The sequence below is a fragment of the Scylla paramamosain genome, chromosome 14, assembly GCF_035594125.1.
Source record: "Scylla paramamosain isolate STU-SP2022 chromosome 14, ASM3559412v1, whole genome shotgun sequence".
NCBI classification, from domain to species: domain Eukaryota; kingdom Metazoa; phylum Arthropoda; class Malacostraca; order Decapoda; family Portunidae; genus Scylla; species Scylla paramamosain.
In genome coordinates, this window is record NC_087164.1 from 3,122,993 (window position 1) to 3,139,922 (window position 16,930).

The 16,930-nt window shown below is 37.2% G+C and overlaps 1 protein-coding gene across 1 annotated transcript in view; it reads left to right on the forward strand.

Annotated features, from left to right (window-relative positions):
• The window catches only part of LOC135106742 (RAC serine/threonine-protein kinase-like), a 181,323-nt gene extending 166,794 nt beyond the window's left edge, over positions 1-14,529 (forward strand). The window contains exon 12 of the mRNA XM_064016010.1: positions 12,631-14,529. The gene's annotated coding sequence lies outside the window, so the exon portion shown is untranslated. The remainder of the gene's footprint in view (positions 1-12,630) is intronic.
• The last annotated feature ends 2,401 nt before the right edge of the window (positions 14,530-16,930 follow it).

Here is a 16,930-nt window from a genome sequence, read left to right on the forward strand (position 1 = left end):
TTAATTTTCTATTATATCATATGCCACTATGAACTTATGAAATCCCTTGTCAGTACCAGATGATCACTTTTCCCTAACAGTGGGAGATATACAATATTTTCCATTTCATTATCTTTTCTTATGAAGAGTAAGTCTAGTGTTGATGGTTGATCCATGCCCCTCATTCTTGCATATTGTATAATATGCTGTGTTAGTAAGTGATCTTGTACAAGTTCTAGTAATCCATTATTCCACTGTTATTCTGAATTTTTTTACTTTGCATTTACTCCAGTCTATATCACAGTTATAATCCCCAGTTATATTGGTCTTTTGGATTTGTCTTCCATATTTTGAAGTATAACTCATGGTTTCCTCAGTTAGGTCTTCTAACTTTTCGTTCTCTTCTATCTCCCAAGCTCTTGTCCTTGGAGGCATATATAATGTTGCTACAATTATTTTTCTTTCTTGTGTTACTATCTCAATAGCTACTAATTCAACTTTGTTTGATATATCAAACTCAGATTCTTTTACTTTTAAGTCTTTACTGGTCAATATCAAGACTCCACCTCCATATTTATGTGTCCTATCTTTTCTCCATATCTCATAATCATTCAAGTCTAACGTAGCATTTGATAATGACTGTTTTAGCTTAGTCTCAGTGAGGTATATAATCTGTTGTTTGTCCTTTTCTATTTTATCTTTAAATTAATTTACTTTTAGATACCAAACCATCAACATTTGTGTACATCATTTTTAATTTAAAAAAAAATTTTTGTATACATTTTTTAAAACCTGGTTTCTATTCTGAAAATGCATTTTTTCTTTACTTGCATTTCCAAGACTTTGTGTGTGCTTCTTCCTCTTACCTTTCATAATTGTTTTCTTTCTTTCAATTCTTTCATCTTTACCATCTTCCTTATTCAAGCATCAGCTAACATTTACATTTTTCTGTTCTCCATTTTCTTTTTATCTCCCTAATGTTTGTCAGAACTGTTTCCACCTTGTTGGTATTTTGCAGTACAGCCTTGAATGGTCAGTCTATTTTCGGATCATACTTTCCAAACCTTGAAAATTTCTTCTCCAATTATAGCATTTAAAGTCTTAGATACCTTTGCAAGCATATGTTTATCTTTTTCAATCTTATTTATAATTACATCTTCTTTCATGCCAAAGGACACAACAGATTTATTAATATCTACTGTGTCTGATAAACTTGGGGTTATTTCTTATAAAAAAATTTATTTCCTTCTTTATATATATTTTTCCTGTTTGTGTCTGCTAAATCTCTTCTTTTTCTTTAAGAATCTTAGCATAGGTTTGACTTGTGTCATGTTTTCTTGCAGACATAGTTTCACTAGTTTGTTCTATTTTTTTTATGTCAAGATTTTTTTCTGATATTATTTGTTTCCTTCACCATGTCAGCTTCCTATTTTACTTTTCTTATATCCTGCTCATTTTGAAACACATTATGTCCAATATCCTAGGACATTGCTTTTATTGCATTCTACTCCACTGATATCTTGTTCATTTCTTCCTCTTTTTTTATTTATTTATTTTGCCCTCTAATTCTTCATTTCTCCTCAATATTTTCTCCAGCACATCTTACTTCTGATAATTAATTTTCCAGGTGTTTGACTCTGGATACCAATCTCTTAAATTCCTCATTATCTACAAAATCAAATTAGATTTTTCTTGGATTCCCTTTTTGAAGCTATGGTGATAATTTGTACCCTTGTTTGTCTGAGTCAATCATTCCTTCATTACCAAGCCTGTGAAGCCAGCAGCTCCTCACACCTTACCCAGCACTGAAATGCATTGCCAGGCATATGATTTGTTTACCTTCCTTTTCTTATCCTGTTTTCACTTTGTAATCATTTCACAGCATTGCTTAAACCTTTATCAGTACTATTGTACTTTTGAGATTTCAGACTCAGTCCTGCATTACTACATAATAGGTAACTTACATGGAGAGCAGTGAAGCACATCTTTCCTCTCTGTGTGTGTCATTCACCTATTAATTAATTGATTAATTTTTTTTTTTTTATGTAGGCCAAGGGCAACAAAAATCCAGTAAAAAAAAAAAAGAAAAAGCCCATTTAGATGCCAGTCCCCAAATAGGATCTGAAACAGCAGTAAAAAGTTTAAGGATAAGTGTCTTGAAACCTCCCTCTTGAAGGAATTCAAGTCATAGGAAGGTGGAAATACAGAAACAGGCAGGGAATTCCAGAGTTCCAGAGAAAGGGATGAATGATTGAGAATACTGGTAAACTTGCATTACTGAGGTGGACAGAATAAAGGTGAAGAGAAAGAAGAAAGTCTTGTGCAGCAAGGCCAGAGGAGTAGGGGAGGCATCCAGTTAGCAAGATCAAAAGAGCAGTTAACGTGAAAATAGCTAGAGATGCAACATTGCAGTGATGGGAAAGAGGTTGAAGACAACCAGTTAGAAGAGAGGAATTGATGAGATGAATAGCTTTTGATTCCACCCTGTCTAAAAGAGCAGTATGAGTGGAACCGCACCCCTCCCAGACATGTAAAGCATACTCCATACATGGATAGATAAGAGTTAGCAGCTGGGGGGGGATGAGAAAAACTGGCAGAGACATATCAGAACGCCTAACTTTATAGAAGCTGTTTTAGCTAGAGATGAGATATGAAGTTTCCAGTTTAGATTATAAGAAAAGGACAGACCAAAGATGTTCAGTGTAGGAGGAGGCAGTAGACACCTGCCGAAACGATAATCACTCCCAGTGAGGTCTAAAGCACTGTTCAAGGGGTGCTGTGAACTTATCATTAAACCCAGCTGTGACCTCACTGAACGTTTCCCTTTGTGTCTCACAACACAAGGGGGCAGTCACAGCCTGCCCTCTAAAGACAACTCTCTCCCTTCACACAAAACTACAAGCACCTAATAACACACACACCCTTCACTCAAAAATTTTAAAATCATGACGACTCCTACACCAGCCTCGGAGTCCCCATCTGGGGAGGGGACCATAAATGTCCCCAGGTCGGACTACCTTTCCATCGACGACCCTAAGTGTCTTGACACCCCCCTCAACTTTTTCTTCATTCACTTCTGCAACATTCGCGGTCTAAGATCTAATTTTCAATCTGTAGAACACCACCTCTCCTCTTCTAAACCTCATCTTCTTTTCCTCACTGAAACTCAGGTGTCTGAGGCAACTGACACTAGCCCCTTTTCTGTTCCCTCCTACTTTCTCTATCCTCATTTTCGATCCAAAGCTGGATCGTTGGATTGCGTTTATGTGTGCAATGACTTAACCTGCTCTCGTGCCCACGCTCTTGAATCTTCCGAGTTTTCCACCATCTGGCTACGACTACAGAGTCATTCTCATACTAAATTTATCTGTGCTGTATACCTCTCACCTAACTCCTCTGACAATAAGAAATTCTTTGACTACTTAACTTCCAAAGTGGAGCACATTCTGACCCTCTTCCCTTTTGCAGAGATCTCCATTCTTGGAGACTTCAATGTTCACCACCAGCTTTGGCTTTCCTCTCCCTTCACTGACCATCCTGATGAACTAGCCTACAACTTTGCTATCCTCCATGACCTAGAGCAATTGGTGCAACACCCTACTCGTATTCCTGACCGTCTTGGAGATACGCCCAACATTCTTGACCTTTTCCTGACCTCTAATCCTTCTGCTTATGCTGTCACCCTTTCTTCTCCGTTGGGCTTCTCCGATCACAATCTCATATCTTTATCTTGTCCTATCACTCCAATCCCTCCTCAGGATCCCCCTAAGCAAAGGTGCCTCTGGCGTTTTGCCTCTGCTAGTTGGGGGGACCTGAGGAAGTATTTTGCTGATTTTCCTTGGAATGACTACTGCTTCCATGTCAGAGACCCATCTTTGTGTACTGAGCGCATAACAGAGGTGATAGTGTCTGGCATGGAGGCGTACATTCCTCATTCTTTTTCTCGTCCTAAACCTTCTAAACCTTGGTTTAACACAGCTTGTTCTCGTGCTATACATGATAGAGAGGTGGGAAACAAAAGGTACTTAAGCCTTCCATCACCAGAATCTCATGCACTTTATATTTCTGCCCAGAACCATGCCAAGTCTGTTCTCCAACTAGCCAAAAACTCCTTCATTAACAGAAAATGTCAAAACCTTTCAAGATCTAACTCCCCTCGTGATTTCTGGCACCTAGCTAAAAATATCTCCAATAACTTTGCTTCTTCTTCTTTCCCTCCTCTACTTCAACCAGATGGCACCACTGCTATCACATCTATTTCTAAAGCTGAACTCTTTGCTCAAACCTTTGCTAAAAACTTTACCTTGGACGATTCTGGGCTTGTTCCTCCCTCTCCTCCACCCTCTGACTACTTCATGCCACGTATTAAAATTCTTCACAATGATGTTTTCCATGCCCTTGTTGGCCTAAACCCTCGGAAGGCTTATGGACCTGATGGGGTCCCTCCTATTGTTCTCCGAAACTGTGCCTCCGTGCTTGCACCTTGCTTAGTCAAACTCTTTCAGCTCTGTCTGTCAACATCTACCTTTCCTTCTTGCTGGAAGTTTGCCTACATTCAACCTGTTCCTAAAAAGGATGGCCGCTCTAATCCCTCAAACTACCGTCCTATTGCTTTAATTTCCTGCTTATCTAAAGTTTTTGAATCTATCCTCAACAGGAAGATTCTTAAACATCTATCACTTCACAACCTTCTATCTGATCGCCAGTATGGGTTCCGTCAAGGTCGCTCTACTGGTGATCTTCTGGCTTTCCTTACTGAGTCTTGGTCATCCTCTTTTAGAGACTTTGGTGAAACTTTTGCTGTTGCCTTGGACATATCAAAAGCCTTTGATAGAGTCTGGCACAAAGCTTTGATTTCCATACTACCCTCCTACGGTTTCTATCCTTCTCTCTGTAACTTCATCTCAAGTTTCCTTTCTGACCATTCTATTGCTGCTGTGGTAGACGGTCACTGTTCTTCTCCTAAATCTATTAACAGTGGTGTTCCTCAGGGTTCTGTCCTGTCACCCATTCTCTTCTTATTATTCATTAATGATCTTCTAAACCAAACTTTCTGTCCTATCCACTCCTATGCTGATGATACCACCCTGCACTTTTCCACGTCTTTTCATAGACATCCAACTCTTCAGGAGGTAAACATATCATGCAGGGAAGCCACAGAATGCCTGACTTTTGATCTTTCTAAAATTTCTGATTGGGGCAGAGCAAACTTGGTATTGTTCAATGCCTCAAAAACTCAATTCCTCCATCTATCAACTCAACACAGCCTTCCAGACAACTATCCCCTCTTCATCAATGACACTCAACTGTCCCCCTCTTCTACACTGAACATCCTCGGTCTGTCCTTTACTTATAATCTGAACTGGAAACTTCACATCTCATCTCTAGCTAAAACAGCTTCTATGAAGTTAGGTGTTCTGAGACGTCTCCGCCAGTTTTTCTCACCCCCCCAGCTGCTAACTCTGTACAAGGGCCTTATCCGTCCATGTATGGAGTATGCTTCACATGTCTGGGGGGGGTTCCACTCATACTGCTCTTCTAGACAGGGTGGAATCAAAAGCTTTTCGTCTCATCAACTCCTCTCCTCTAACTGACTGTCTTCAGCCCCTCTCTCACTGCTGCAGTGTTGCATATCTAGCTGTCTTCTACCGCTATTTTCATGCCAACTGCTCTTCTGATCTTGCTAACTGCATGCCTCCCTTCCTTCCGCGGCCTCACTGCACAAGACTTTCTTCTTTCTCTCACCCCTATTCTGTCCACCTCTCTAGCGCAAGAGTTAACCAGTATTCTCAATCATTCATCCCTTTCTCTGGTAAACTCTGGAACTCCCTGCCTGCTTCTGTATTTCCACCTTCCTATGACTTGAATTCCTTCAAGAGGGAGGTTTCAAGACACTTATTCACCAATTTTTGACCACTGCTTTGACCCTTTTATGGGACTGGCATTTCAGTGGGCATTTTTTTTATTAGATTTTTGTTGCCCTTGGCCAGTATCCTTCCTACATAAGAAAAAAAAAAAAGAAGAGGAGGGGGGCAGTTGAATGTCATTGAAGAAGAGGGGATAGTTGTCTGGAAGGTTGTGTTGAGTTGATAAATGGTGGAATTGAGTTTTTGAGGCATTGAACAACAGCAAGTTTGCTTTTCCCCCATTCAGAGATTTTAGAGAGATCAGAAATCAGGTGTTCTGTGGCTTCCCTGCATGAATTCTTTATTTCCTGAAGGGTTGGATATCTATGAAAAGACATGGAAAAGTGCAGGGTGGTATCATCAGCGTAGGAGTGGATAGGACAAGAAGTTTGGTTTAGAAGATCATTGATGAATAATAGGAAAATAGTAAGTGACAGGACAGAATCCTGAGGAACACCACTCTTAATAGATTTAGAAGAACGGTGACTGTCTACCACAGCAGCAATAGAATGGTCAAGAAGGAAACTTAAGATGAAGTTACAGAGAGAAGGATAGAAGCCATAGGAAAGTAGTTTGGAAATCAAAGCTTTGTGCCAAACTCTATCAAGCTTTTGATATGTCTAAGGTAACAGCAAAAGATTCACCAAAATTTCTAAAACAGGATGACCAAGACTCAGTAAGGAAAGCCAGAAGATCAGCAATAGAGCAGCCTTGACAGAACCCATAATGGTGATCGGATAGAAGGTTGTGTAGTGATAGATGTTTAAGAATCTTCCTGTTGAGGATAGATTCAAGAACTTTAGTTAGGCACTAAATTAAAGTAATAGGACGGTAGTCTGAGGGATTAGAACAGTCAGCCTTTTTAGGAACAGGCTGAATGTAGGCAAACTTCCAGCAAGAAGGAAAGGTAGATATTGACAGAGAATTGAAAGAGTTTGACTAGGTAAGGCACAAGCACTGAGGTGCAGTTTCAGAGAACAATAGGAGGGACCCCATAAGCCCTCCAAGGGTTTAGGCCAACAAGGGCATGGAAAACATCATTGTGAAGAATTTTAATAGGTAGCATGAAGTAGTCAGAGGGTGAAGGAGAGGGAGAAACAATCCCTGAACCATCCTAGGTAGAGTTTTTAACAAAGGTTTGAGTGAAGAGTTCAGCTTTAGAGATAGATGTGATAGCAATGGTGCCATCTGATTGAAATAAAGGAGGGAAAGAAGAAGCAAAATTATTGGAAATGTTTTTGGTTAGATACCAGAAGTCATGAGGGGAGTTAAATCTTGAAAGATTTTGACACTCTATTAATGAAGGAGTTTTTGGCTAATTGAAGAACAGACTTGGCATGGTTCTCGACAGAAATTTAAAGAGCATGAGATTCTGGTGATGGAAGGCTCAAGTACCTTTTGTGGGCCACCTCTCGTCATGTATAGCACAAGAACAAGCTGTGTTAAACCAAGGTTTGGGAGGTTTAGGTTGAGAAAAGAAGTGAGGAATGTACACCTCCATGCCAGACACTATCACCTCCATTATGCACTTAGCACACAGAGACAGGCCTTTGACATGAAAGCAATAGTCATTCCAAGGAAAATCAGTAAAATACCTCCTCAGATCCCCCAACTAACAGAGGCAAAACACCAGAGGCACCTCTGTTTAGGGGGGATCCTGAGGAGGGATTGGAGCGATAGGACAAGATACAGATATGAGATTGTGATCGGAGGAGCCCAAAGGAGAAGAGAGGGTAACAACATAAACAGAAGGAATAGAGATTAGGAAAAGGTCAAGAATGTTGGGAGTATCTCCAAGACAGTCAGGAATATGAGTAGTGTGTTGCACCAATTGGTGTAGGTCATGGAGGATAGCAAAGTTGAAGGCTAGTTAACCAGGATGGTCAGTGGAGGGAGAGGAAAACCAAAGCTGGTGGTGAACATTGAAGTCTCCAAGAATGGAGATCTCCACAAAAGGGAAGAGAGTCAGAATGCACTCCACTTTGGAAGTTAGGTAGTCAAAGAATTTCTTATAGTCAGAGTTAGGTGAGAGGTATACAGCACAGATAAATTTAGCTTGAGAGTGACTCTGTAGTCATAGCCAGGTGATGGAAAACTTGGAAGATTAAAGAGAGTGGCCATAAGAGCAGGTTAAGTCATTGCTCACATAAATGCAACATCCAGCTTTGGATTGAAATTGAGGATAGAGAAAGTAGGAGGGAACAGAAAAGGGGCTAATGTCAGTTGTCTCAGACACTTGTGTTTAAATGAGGAAAAGATGAGGTGTGTATGCTTGTGTGTATTTACCTAGTTGTGACATATGTGAGAGGAGCTAAGCTCATACTGTCCTGTCTCCATAACTATTTTTATCCAACTTTTCCTTAAAGTCATGAATATTTGTAGCACACACCATTTCCCCTTCCAGTCCATTCCATGTCTCTATGCTTCTATGAGGGAAGCTAAACTTCCTTATGTCCGTTCTGCAGGTGGTTACTTTTAGTTTTCTTCCATGTCTTCTTGTTTCTCTCTCATTCATTATATAGAGATGTTCCCTATCTAGTTTTTCCATCCCACTCAGCAATCTGTACAATGCAATCAAGTCACCTCTCTCTTGTCTCTTTTCCAAGGTTGGGAGTTGCACTCTAGCTAGTCGCTCCTCATATGACACATCTTGCAATTCTGTTATCATCTTTGTTGCTGCTCTCTGTATTCCTTCCAACTTTCGTATGTGCTTTTTTCATGTGGTGACCAAATTACCACTGTGTATTCTAATCTTGGACATATCATTGTGGTGATTATTTTCCTCATCATTTCTACATCCAGATAAGCAAAGGCAACTCTTATATTTCATAGTAGACTGAGAGTTTCACCTGTTATCTTGTTAATATGTTTTTTCAATGATAAATTCTCTGAGAAAATCACTCCCAGATCTTTTCTCTTGTTGTCTTATTTATTATTTCATTCCCCATCTTATAGTTATAGCTACACCTTCTGTTACTTTTTCCAAATTCCATCTTTGTACACTTACTAGAGTTAAATTCCATTTACCATCTGTTGCTCCACTCCCACACCTTGTCTATATCTGTAATTCTTTACAATCTTCAGTTCCCTTCACTCTTCTCATAAGTTTTGCATCATCAGCAAAAGGACTCACATAGCTGGATACATTCTCCACCATATCATTTATAGATACTGCAAACATGTCTGGTGCCTACACTGACCCTTGGGGGACCCCACTTAATACTGGACCACACTGATGTCTGGTCCCTTATTACTGTTTGCATCTCTCTGTTTTTAAGGAAATCATCCATTTCAGCATTTTTCCATTTACACCATCTATTTTTTCCATCTTCTACAGCAATCTATTATGTGGCACTTTATCAAAAGGTTTTCTTAAATCTGGATAAATACAATCTGTCCAGTCATCTCTCTTGATATCAGTCACTCTTGAATAATAACATAATAAATTAGTGACACAAGATCTCCCTTTTCTAAAGCCAAATTGACAAGTTGTGAGAATGTCCTTATCTTCCAAAAACTTGGTCCATTTGTTCTTTATTATCCTTTCACATATTTTTGCAACCACACTCGTAAGCAAAACCGGTCTATAATTTAGTGGGTCTTATGTGTCTCCTCCTTTAAATATGGGTACAATGTTTGCCCTTTTTCAAACTTATGGAATTATTCCTTCATTAATAGAGGTACATATGATGGTATGTAATTTATCATTAAGCTGGTTACTTCATTAAGCTGGTTACTGCATTCTTTTATTACCCATCCTGACACTCCATCCAGTCCTGTGGCCTTTCTCACATCTAACATTTTGGTGATTTCATCAATTTCCTCTTCTGTTACTTGAAATTCCTCAACTTTTCCATTTTCAGGTGTGCACAATGGTCTTATAAATTCCTTTTCCCTTGTAAAAACTTCCTTAAAGCTCTTATTCATCACTTTTGCCATCTCTTTCAGGTCTTCATAAACCACTCCATATACCATTAGCTTTCCTATACTCACTTTGCTTTTCAGTTTACCATTCACATGTCTATAGAAGAGTTTGGGCTCATGTTTATACCTGTCTATTATATCTTTTTCAAACTGTCTTTGTTCATCCCTCAGGATCTTCATGTAATAATTTCTTGCTTGTTTGTAATTATTCCATAGGTTAATTCTTTTACTTTTCCTCCATTTTTTCCATGTATCCTCTTTTGTCCTTTTTGCTGCTTCGCATCTTTTATTAAACCACTCTTTTTTACCAGCTATTACTGTCTGCTTTTTAGGCACAAACTTTTTTCACCTTTTTTTATATATATTTTAAGAAATTCATCCCACTTCTCTTGAACCCCTGTAGCCTAATGGAACATATCCCATCTCTCCTCTTGAAAAAATATTTCCTCATGTTATCAGAGTCTGCCTTACAGTAGTTTAATCTCCCAGCATGGTGTTCTTCATTCCTTTGATTATCTATTTCCTCATTTATATTGAATTCAATGGTAGCATGGTCACTTGGCTAATGGACGCCCTATGTGAACATTCTCAATTCCTTCTGGTTCCTTACTAAATAACAGATCTAGCCTTGATGTTTCTCCATCTTTTCAAAATCTTTTATCACCTTTTATCCATTGCCAGCCATAATAATTTATTTCCCCAAGATGATTCTGTTCCCTCCGTGTACCACTGTTTCCAACACACCTCCTTACAGTTAAAGTCTCCCATCATGATCAATTTATCATCACTTAGCATTTTCTCTATCCAGTCCATTGGACTGGATAGAGAAAATGAAATAATGATAAATCGTTATTTCATTTTCTTTGTTTGACCAGGTATTGGTTTTTGGTGCTACGTACATCATTGTGTATTGCCTCTTTTTGCCTCGTGTATTTTCCACTCCAATTTTTAATGCCTCTGCTAATCTGTTTCCATATTCTATTTCAACCACCTTTAAGCTTTTCTTAACTAGAAACATCACTCCTCCTCCTTTCTTATGTGTTCTACTTCTTTTCCATAAATTGTATTGATTTTGCCCAATGTTTATTTCTAACTCATCATATAATTTTATTTCTGTGAGACCCATTATATCTGGACTTTTCTCATTTAAATAAACATTTAATTCTCTTAATCCTGAGATGAGTCCATTAATGTTAGTGTAAGCTACCTTCAGAATGCCCTTTTTTCTCCTTAGCTTGTTTCCCTGTTCTTCCTCCTGTTCAGGTACCGTTTCCTCACTTTCATGTCCAACACCCTCCAACAGAATATCTCCTGCTCTTCCGATCTCTCCTCTTTTTTTGCCTTTACTTCCTCCCTCATTTTAATTAGCTCTTCTCTTTCCTTTTCATTAAAGTCTCTTCTCAGCCATATGTTTTTTGTTACCTCATCTTTAGCTAATCTTCAGGCCCCTACCAGAGCCTCCTCAGCTTCCTTCTGTGATTTAAGATTTATTCTTATGGCTCTGTGCCTTTCACCTGTGAATTTCCCTAGTATGTGGTATTCTTCCACTTCATTAACCAGACATCTTCTCTCCTCTTTTACCTTTCCCACCACTTTGTTTACTGTCTCTTTCAGCTTTTTCTCTCTGACTGCTCTGTTGATTTCCTTAATTTCCTTAATCCCAAAGACAATTATACATTTCTTTTTGTCAAGTGTCTGTCTCACAAGAGATTCATTAGTCTTAACATTTACCACCTTTTGCATTATTTTGGCCTCATTTAATTGTTCTATTATTTTCTCAAAGTCTATTGCCTCTCCCTGTATGGTCTCTTGCTCACTCATTTGTGTGTGTGTGTGTGTGTGTTTACCAAGTTGTGACTTAGGAGAAGGGAGCTATGGTCATGTTGTCCCATCTCTATTATCCCAAAATTTATCCAGCTTCATCTTGAAATTATGTATTATTGTTGCTTCAATGACTTTTCTGTCCAACACATTCCAAACTTCAACAGTTCTATATGAAAAACTGCTTCTTGATGTCCCTGTTGCATATGCCTTTTTTTTTTATTTCTTCTTGTGCCCCCTCATGGTTCACTTGTCCCACACTATCTTTCTCCAGTCCTTCCATCAATCAAAACATTGCAATCAAATCCCCTCTTGTTCTCCTCTGCTCCAGGTATATTAGGTCCAGTCTTAACAATCTCTCCTCATAAGGGAGGTCTGTCAAACTTGGGACCAATTTGGTTGCAGCTTATTGTATCCTCTCCAACTTTTTAATGTCCTTCTACAGACTCAATGACCAAATCACTGCAGCATATTCTAACCTTGGACATATCATAGTTACAATAATCTTCTTCATCATATCCTTGTCAGTGTATGAAAATGCCACTTTTATGCTCTTAAGAAGATTGTAAATTTTTCCAGTGACTTATTATCCATTACTATTACCCCAAGATCTTTCTCAGTGTTCCTTTTCTGGATTTTTGCTTCTCCCAGCTTATAGGTTCCAACAGGTCAATTTTTGGTTTGTCTGAACTCCAATATACTACATTTTCTTGCATTAAACTCCATTTTTCATCTTCTACCATTCATATATCTTATTCAAGTCCTCTTGGAGCAGGTCACAGTCCTCCTTATTCTTCACTTCCTTAATGATCTTTGCATCATCATCAGCAAACAGACTTGTATAACTTCCTATCTCTTCAACCATATCATTTATGTGTGTGTGTGTGTGTGTGTGTGTGTGTGTGTGTGTGTGTGTGTGTGTGTGTGCTTCCAGTGAGATAAAAGGAAAAAATGTACACATGTCATTTCAACACAGTTATATTTATTATTCATATTTCAGGCTTTCCCTGAGTTTTCATATCAAGATATCTCGACATTAGGCAGCTCCCTTGCCTCAAGCCTGAATTCTCTAGGAGTTGCTGAAGAGGGCTTGAATAAGCTTGAATAAGGATCAGATTTAAGTAAGAAGGAATTCAGCTTGTCTTCAGTCATAAGCCAAGGGATGGTACTGCAAGGTGTGTGCCAGTGCTGTCATTGATGATGCTTCTCTGCCCTGTCACATTGCAAGGTAGAGTAGAAGATTCCAGGCTACATTCAATATATTCAAGTTTTGCAGCTACAGTTGACTTGCTGTAGGAACTTTTGAACATGTCACTGCTAGTTTCTTTTGACGAATGAATGAATGTGTGGATTCTTGAAATTTAACTGTAAATTTTTACCTTCATACTTCATGAATAGTCAGTACTTTTTGTTTAAGTGGAAAGCAGGGTATGGTGGTTGTTGTATATCTTTGCATCTCTTGCATGGATATCTTATGGATAATCCAAATTCTAAATTTGTGTTTTGTTTAAAAAGATATAAAACTTTTTATAAGTGTTACAATATCAGCATTTATTATTCCCTTGTAGAATAGTTCTTTTATGAATGCTTAATGTAGGGAGGATGGTTAAGTTGCCAAATATGGCAGTTGGAAGTACAGTGTAATAATTTTATTTTATTCTGAATAATAAGTAAACAAAAGTTTTATAGATCTTGAATATGTGAAATGTTATGCATACTAGAACAATGAAATATGTTATTGGGTTGTATCTGTGCATAGTAAACCTATGTATTTTATACTAATGATCTATGTTGATATAAGATCTTATTAAGCACAATCATTACACTTATTCTGTCTGTGTCATATTCTCATTGGCATTAGCAAATGCTCTCAAAGAATTTAGATATAAGATTTGTCTATTTCTCTATTTCAAATTTAAGCTTCATTCGGATGTTTTATATTGTGTAAGACTTTATCTGCTGCCTTTCCTGTCTTTTCTGAATTGGCATTTTGATTCAGTATCTCAAGAAATTCATTGAATTTGTGTGCATACAGAAAACCTCCATATAGCTGTAGTCAAGGTACCCAGTATTCTTGTACAGCAAGTGGGTCTTAAGAAAAAATATTTACAAGGAAATTCTTGAATGCCATTTTAAAGCACTTGAAGTAGTCATGCAGTGGTTCTCCTTTAGGTGCATTACTGCATTGCAGTTTAAGAGTCATCTGTTGTATTTGAGTACATTCACCAGTATAAGTACTCGTAATATACTTGTACCAAATTACCTTATTCTGATAGAGCTAAACCCACATGACATGATGAGATATTTTGTTAACAGCTGCACACAAGTTAAAGATTTCATAACTAGTGGAAGTGATGTAATATGTTTTAACATGTCACATTGACCAAGGTTACTGCCACCAACTGAAAGTTAAGTAAGTACGAGCTGTGTGAAGAAGAAAATGACAGAGAACCATATTGAAGTGCTTTGTAATGAGAGCAATGTTTCCATCATCAGGTTGCCTGCAGCTCTGTTATGGCAATATTTGATTTAAAAACATGTTTTTCCTTAGAACTTACTTTTGTTTTTGTGTTGTAATTCAAAGAATTACTAAAGTTGATTCATGATATTTAAATGCCTCAGAGAATAGATGCATGAATGTCATAAATATGCAGTAGCAAAACATGTGATTGCAATACAGAAAAATGACAACCGTGGCTGGCTCAGCTACTGCAAACTGCTTTTATCCCACTCAGTATTTGTTAAAAATTTCTTTGATAGTTTTTAACTACTAATTACTTGAAGCATTTGCCAATATATATTTTTTCTTGAGTATGCTTTCATAACAATATTCATCTTGCCTTGTTATATTTTATATTTTCATTCAAGTTCACAAATAAATATTGAGCTTTGTGCTGTATTAATTTGATTAAATTCTCATTTAGGAACTGATATAATGAAATCAGTGTTAAATATGGCCAGTTTATTATTTTTCTTGTCTCTCCTTCTGTTTTGTATGAAATTCTCTCTCACAGCTTATTACCAGCAATAACTTACAGCTGACTATGCCTTAAGCAGTGTATGTACAAAATATGTTTCCAAACAATGTTTACATTTGTTTCAAGCAATCTGGCATGACAGAATCCTAATGGGTGCTAGTTGTATGTGAGTTTACATATATGTACAGTAGAAATTCCTTAATCCAGATGGCAGAGGAATAAGAGTATGGATAGTACCCTCCACAACATGGGTAACATGTGCATGATATACAGAATTCTGAAGCTTCATATGTATTGAGACATGAAATTCCATTATTTCCTATTAAAAATTCTCATGAATACATCGGTACCACTGTATTTATGGCAAAAGACTGATACGTGTCACTGGGATAATGGTGGTAAATAAAGTAATTGTTAATAAAAAGTTTATTGAAACACAGGAAAGTGTGAATAACAAAAATCTTTAACACAAGAAACTTAATAGAAATCAGTTTTAAAACATGAGAAGTGTGGCATCAAAGGCTTTCTTCACTCATCTTCAAAGCAAACAAAATCATGATAAATGTTCTATTCCTGGTCACTGTCATCCTTGCATTGTGTCTGTTATGAGAACAAGCATTGCAGTGTAAGGTCAAGTTTTATGAAAAGTTATCTGCCTTGAAACACATTGGGCCAACATGTTTGTCATACAACTGAGCACTGGTTTGTTTGCAGTGGTTGTGTTTGCATGATTATACTTTGTGTTTCCTCCTGAATTGTATTAACTGACACAATGTAATAGTAAAAGTATTAGAAAATAAGCATTACATATAAGGTTAAGAAGTAGGAAATATGTTAGTTTAAATTTTTCAGAATTTTTGCCACCCACTTAAAAGAATTGGACTGTAGGACAATTTAAATTTCAAGGCATTGGATTAAGGGAATTTTATTGTGTGTGTGTGTGTGTGTGTGTGTGTGTGTGTGTGTGTGTGTCTATATATATATATATATATATATATATATATATATATATATATATATATATATATATATATATATATATATATATATATATGATTGCAAAAATGGTAAGAGAGGTTATATGGGAATGAAGCATAAGTACCTCATTACTTTACAGTAACATTCGGCTGTTGCCTTCCTTTGATAAATTATTGCCAAATATCAATAAACCTGTTTAACAATATTATAAGGTCATACATTTATTGAATTTAGGCACAAAAGCAGGCAGGAGAGATGACAATTAATCAGCAAAATGAGCTAATCAACAACCTAACACTAAGTTGCATAAAAGAGTATTAAAGCTGCTATGCTCCCCATTCTGTATACTCTCATAGAAGGCAAGAACTGAAACATTTGAGTAATAGAAGATTAGACAACTTCTGCTTCATCCCATGTTTCCTCTCATTACTATATTTCATATATATATATATATATATATATATATATATATATATATATATATATATATATATATATATATATATATATATATATATATATATATATAAACACACACACAGACAGACAGACAGACACACAGACATACATACATACATACATACATACATACATACATACATACATACATACATACATACATACATACATACATACACACACACACACACACACACACACACACACACACACACACACACACACACACACACACACACACACACACACACACACACACACACACCTATAGGTATATAGACAGATAGATAGATGTAGATTGAGTAGAATATAGTGGAGCAAAGCAGAGGTATTTTATTACTCCAAACACTCAAGTCATTATTATTCTTAAAACTTTAGTTGTTGTCTTTATTAGAGAATCCATAGACCAGTGGTTCTTAACCATTTTAATACCATGCCCCTCTAACAAATTGTCCTTCCCTTCACATTTTCCCCATGCATCAATGAATGAGATTTCCACTGAGATTTTGCATAAAAAAAAGAAAATTGTTTTTAATCTTTATGGATATAAATGAAACACTCATGAGATACTTGACACTGCTCAGGTACTAGGTCTTGAATGTGTGGTTGAATGCATGCCAGAAAGTGCACAGCGTGAGTCCCCTTTTGCGCTCAGCCTGTACATGTATTTGGTCCTGACAACAATGAGTGTGGAACATGCAGCTTCACAAAGATATATGGATCCGAACGTAGTTAGAATTCAAAGAGCCTGACGTGAGATCAGAGAGTAAATAGGAAGGTATTTAACCTGGAACGTCACAAGATCCAGTTCTTGAGAACTTGCATTTCATCTGAAATGTCAGCTGCTTCACATTGAAGTGGCATTAAAAACTTGAAAATAACAAA